This window comes from Bufo gargarizans, chromosome 7 (assembly GCF_014858855.1).
Source record: "Bufo gargarizans isolate SCDJY-AF-19 chromosome 7, ASM1485885v1, whole genome shotgun sequence".
Classification (NCBI taxonomy): Eukaryota; Metazoa; Chordata; class Amphibia; order Anura; family Bufonidae; genus Bufo; species Bufo gargarizans.
Genome location: NC_058086.1, coordinates 26,461,439 through 26,467,581, shown reverse-complemented (window position 1 = coordinate 26,467,581; position 6,143 = coordinate 26,461,439).

The window sequence follows — 6,143 nt, the reverse complement described above, 5'->3', positions numbered from 1 at the left end:
AACAAAGTGACAAGAGGGGGACAAGCGACACTCAGCAACGCCTATAGTCACCACACACCGGCCCGTCCACCAACAGCCCTTCTTTGATTCAAAGCATATGAGACTTTATTGATAATGTTGGGTTGGGGCCCGGAACCCCCAGTCCGACCCTGCTCTGCCCCCCCCCCTTCACGTGGTCACCTCACACCGTCCCCTACTGCCCCCCCACGTGGTCGCCTCACACCGTCCCCTACTGCACCTCCCACGTGGTCACCTCACACCGTCCCCTACTGCACCCCCCACGTGGTCGCCTCACACCGTCCCCTACTGCACCCCCCATGTGGTCGCCTCACACCGTCCCCTACTGCACCCCCCACGTGGTCGCCTCACACCGTCCCCTACTGCACCCCCCACGTGGTCGCCTCACACCGTCCCCTACTGCACCCCCCATGTGGTCACCTCACACCGACCCCTACTGCACCCCCCATGTGGTCGCCTCACACCGGCCCCCTACTGCACCCCCCACGTGGTCGCCTCACACCATCCCCTACTGCACCCCCCACGAGGTCGCCTCACACCGGCCCCCTACTGCACCCCCCACGAGGTCGCCTCACACCATCCCCTACTGCACCCCCCATGTGGTCGCCTCACACCGTCGCCTACTGCACCCCCCATGTGGTCGCCTCACACCATCCCCTACTGCACCCCCCATGTGGTCGCCTCACACCATCCCCTACTGCACCCCCCATGTGGTCGCCTCACACCATCCCCTACTGCACCCCCAATGTGGTCACCCCCCCACATGGTCCTCACACCGTCCCCACACCATAAAACACATACAGTCGTGTGCATGTAGCCTTACACAGTAAGACGCTGACAGTTGCCTAGGAGACCCAGCCTGCAGGCTGGATCTCCTGGGCTTCCGTAGCTGGCAGGCCCCGATGCCTGTGCATCGGGGCTGCCATGGCAACCATCGGCGCCCTGTCAGCGCAGCACAGGGGGCCGATGGTGTCAAAGGGAGCCCCCTCCCTCTGTAAACCCAGCACGTGCCGCGGTCAACGCTGATGCCGGCGGATGCAGCAGGGGCACGGCTGCACTTGCCCGATCACGTACAGTACAGACCAAAAGTTTGGACACACCTTCTCATTCAAAGAGTTTTCTTTATTTTCATGACTATGAAAATTGTAGATTCACACTGAAGGCATCAAAACTATGAATTAACACATGTGGAATTATATACATAACAAAAAAGTGTGAAACAACTGAAAATATGTCATATTCTAGGTTCTTCAAAGTAGCCACCTTTTGCTTTGATTACTGCTTTGCACACTCTTGGCATTCTCTTGATGAGCTTCAAGAGGTAGTCACCTGAAATGGTCTTCACTTCACGGGTGTGCCCTGTCAGGTTTAATAAGTGGGATTTCTTGCCTTATAAATGGGGTTGGGACCATCAGTTGCGTTGTGGAGAAGTCGGGTGGATACACAGCTGATAGTCCTACTGAATAGACTGTGAGAATTTGTATTATGGCAAGAAAAAAGCAGCTAAGTAAAGAAAAACGAGTGGCCATCATTACTTTAAGAAATGAAGGTCAGTCAGCCGAAAAATTGGGAAAACTTTGAAAGTGTCCCCAAGTGCAGTCACAAAAACCATCAAGCGCTACAAAGAAACTGTCTCACATGCGGACCGCCCCAGGAAAGGAAGACCAAGAGTCACCTCTGCTGCGGAGGATAAGTTCATCCGAGTCACCAGCCTCAGAAATCGCAGGTTAACAGCAGCTCAGATTAGAGACCAGGTCAATGCCACCCAGAGTTCTAGCAGCAGACACATCTCTAGCACAACTGTTAAGAGGAGACTGTGTGAATCAGGCCTTTATGGTAGAAGATCTGCTAGGAAACCACTGCTAAGGACAGGCAACAAGCAGAAGAGACTTGTTTGGGCTAAAGAACACAAGGAATGGACATTAGACCAGTGGAAATCTGTGCTTTGGTCTGAGTCCAAATTTGAGATCTTTGGTTCCAACCACCGTGTCTTTGTGCGACGCAGAAAAGGTGAACGGATGGACTCTACATGCCTGGTTCCCACCGTGAAGCATGGAGGAGGAGGTGTGATGGTGCTTTGCTGGTGACACTGTTGGGGATTTATTCAAAATTGAAGGCATACTGAACCAGCATGGCCACCACAGCATCTTGCAGCGGCATGCTATTCCATCCGGTTTGCGTTTAGTTGGACCATCATTTATTTTTCAACAGGACAATGACCCCAAACACACCTCCAGGCTGTGTAAGGGCTATTTGACCATGAAGGAGAGTGATGGGGTGCTGCGCCAGATGACCTGGCCTCCACAGTCACCAGACCTGAACCCAATCGAGATGGTTTGGGGTGAGCTGGACCGCAGAGTGAAGGCAAAAGGGCCAACAAGTGCTAAGCATCTCTGGGAACTCCTTCAAGACTGTTGGAAGACCATTTCAGGTGACTACCTCTTGAAGCTCATCAAAAGAATGCCAAGAGTGTGCAAAGCAGTAATCAAAGCAAAAGGTGGCTACTGTGAAAAACCTAGAATATGACATATTTTCAGTTGTTTCACACTTTTTTGTTATGTATATAATTCCACATGTGTTAATTCATAGTTTTGATGCCTTCCGTGTGAATCTACAATTTTCATAGTCATGAAAATAAAGAAAACTCTTTGAATGAGAAGGTGTCTCCAAACTTTTGGTCTGTACTGTACATGCACATGAGGATGCGGCAAGAAGCCGCATTCCCTCACGTACATGTACATGAAAATGCGTGAAGGTGTTAAAGAGATTGCCTCATCTTGCCGTTACTAAGGCGAGATGAGACACATTCCCGGCCGGGAAGCAGCGCGATGCTCCAGAGCTCCCTGTCTCAGTAGTTCCCATTGTGGTGCATGAGGGGTACGGAAACAGCGTAGCACAGCAAGCTATGGTGTTTCTGAGTTAGGGAGACAGTATAGCTCGCTGTGTTACGCCTTTTCCATAGCTCTCATGCACCACAATGGGAACTACTGAAACAGCTAGCTCTGGAACACCGCGCTGCTTCCCGGCCGGGACTGTCTCACCTTACATTAGTAATGGCAAGATGAAACAAGCCCTTTAACGCACCCTTCCCTTAAAATGGTTGTCCCATGAAAAATATTCTAGTTTTCACACCAGCACCTGGATCTGGATACTGTTGTAATTGCATGTAATTAAAAATGTATTATAGGCACTGAGTTATTCAATAAAATGTATCTGTATACAGGGAGTTATTGTCCCAGTTCCTGCGCAAGACCGTTTGAGTGTTTTACTCCAAACTCTTTGTGATCCCCAAAAAACAAGGGACGCTCCGTCCCGTTCTGGACCTCAACCGCTTCCTTCGGATCCGCAGATTCCAGGTATTGTGTCCATGGAACCGGGGGAGTACCTGTCCTAGATAGACATCAAGGACACTTATCTTCACGTTCCCATCTGCGTGAGTCATCAAACATTTCTCTGGTTCGCAGTGGGTCCCTTTCACTACCAGTTTGTGGCCCTCCCGTTTAGGCCACAGCTCCCAGGGCTTTTACGAGGATTCTGGCGGCGGTCATGGTCCTGCTTCATGCCAGGGGGATTATGGTGATCCCTTACTTAGATGACATCCTGGTAAAGGGTCCTTCATTCCGGGCGACGGTGGACAGCCTGCGCATAGTCCTGGACACCCTGGAACTCTTCAGATGGATCCTGAACGGGCATAAGTCCTGTCTTTATCCATCGCAGCTGCTGACCTATCTGGGCATGGTGCTTGACACATTTCAAGCCAAGGTACTCTTGCCGCCGAAAAAACTATCCACTCTCTGTCTTCAGATTCTCCCATTGTGGCCCTGTCCTCTTCCAATTTGTAACTGCATGTGGGCTCTGGGTCACTTGGTCTTTGCCTTCAAAGCAGTTCCCTATCAGAACTCTTCAATGAGCCATTCTGTCCAGGTGGGACCGTTCCCCAGCCTCCACATCTCTCTGCCCCGACCCACTGGGCCCTTAGGTGGTGGTTGGTCTCCCAGATGCAGACATCGGGCTGCTTTTTCCTTCCTCTCTGTTGGATGGTGTTGACAACGGGCGCAAGCCTCAGGTGTTTTTTTTTGGGGGGGGGGGGGGGGAGAGTGTTGGGAAGCCTCTCAGTTTAAGGTGTGTGGCCTCAGTTCAATCAATGTTCTGGAGTTCAGAGCGATTAGTCTTTCTCTGCGGCATTGGACCACCATCTCCGGGGACATCGGGTTTGAATTTAGTCCGACAACTCCACAGCGGTAGCGTACCTTGATCACCAGGGCGGCACCCAGAGCCTGACAGCCATGGCAGAAACATCTCTGATCCTCAGCTGGGCGGAGAACCATGTTCCGGCGCTGTCGGCAGTTCACATCCCCAGAGTTGACAACTGGATCACTGACTTCCTCAGCCGGGAGCGTCTTGATCCCGGCGATTAGGCTCTTCACCCGCAGGTTTTACTAGCCATTAGCGAGCGATGGGGGTCGGCCAGACGTGGATCTCATTTCAACCACAAGGTCAAGGACTTCGTCGCGCGGTCCAGGAATCCCATGGCCCTGGTGGGTGACGCTCTAGTGATTCCGTGGAGTCAGTTCAAGTCTCCTTACGTGTTCCCGCCTCTTTCTCTCATTCCGCATCTCTTCTGGAAGTTCAGGTCTGAAGGTCTGCCTGTCATTCTTGCCCCCGATTGGCCATGCATCTCTAGACACCCTCCTCGCTGACTAACCCCGGCATCTTCCTCTTCTGGAGGCCTCTTGTCGCAAGAGACGATCTTCCACTCAAATTTAGAGTCACTACATTTAACGGCATGGCTGTTGAAGCCACCGTACTAAAGGCTCAGGGTTTCTCGTTTGCCGTGGTCCAGACCACGATTCGTGCCAGAAAGCAGTTGTCTTCCTGAATCTATCACTGGATTTGGAAGTCATACTTTAGTTGCATCTGTTTCCTGTTAGTTTCTCTTTGCCGTGACTCTTGTCTTTCCTGCAGTCGGGCATGGACTTGGGGCTGGCTCTCGGCTCCCTGTCAGCTCTATTTTTTTTAGCAGAATTTGGCTTCGCTTTCAGCAGTTCGAACTTTTCTGCAGGGGGTAGCGCATGCTGTGCCCCCTTTCCGTCCTCCGTTGGATACTTAATCTTAATCTAGTGCTTAAAGAGGACCTTTCACTACTCTACAAACTAAAAACTAACTATACCTGTGGGCAGAGCGGCGCCCAGGGGTCCCCCTGCACTTACTAGTAAGTCTGGGCGCCGCTCCGTTCGCCCGGTATAGGCTCCGGTGTCTGCGCTCCCTCTGACTGATTTCTTGTAGGAGGCGTGTCCCTTGCTGCACTGCTGGCCAATCGCAGCGCACAGCTCATAGCCAGGCTATGAGCTGTGCGCTGCGATTGGCCAGCAGTGCAGTATACACCCTTGAGTCTTCTGACGCTTCTCTGGGGTGTAGAGTTTTGCAGACGGCGGTTCCGATTCGTGGGAGGGTTTCTTGTTATGCCCACCCATGGGGACTGCTCTGTAACGTCCCATGGTCAATCCTGTCTTCCCCCCCCCCCCAATGATACAGATGAGAAAACTAGATTTTTGTACTTACCATAAATTCAGTTTCTCTTCCGTTAATTGGGGGACACAGCTCCCACCTGTTCTCTTATTTACAGGACTTTTCTGGCCTGTGTGGTTCTGGGTTTGTACATAGTTTTTTTTTTTTGTCTTCTACTGCTTTTCCACTAAGTGATTTATCTTAGTCCCTGTAGGAAGGGTATAGCTGGAGGGAGATCACACCTTTGTGCTTAGTGTCCGCCTCCTAGTGGCAACAGCTATACCTATGTTCAAGCCTGTGTCCCCCCCAATGAACGGAAGAGAAACAGATTTTACGGTAAGCACAAAAATCTAGTTTTTGTCCCCATTCGTGGTCAATGGGGAAAAAAAACGTAACTACGCTCCAAAATGTATTCCGTTCCAGTTGGTTGCGTTCTCATACCGGCCAGCAAACCGCAGTTTTCTTTCCGTCATGGGATGCAGAGCAAGACAGTCGGATCCACAAGTCAATAGGGACGGATCCGTTTAACTCTGACAATAGAAAACTGAATCGTCTTGGCTATGTTAAAGATTATACAACCAGATCCGTTGATAACAGATGCAGACGGTTGTATTATC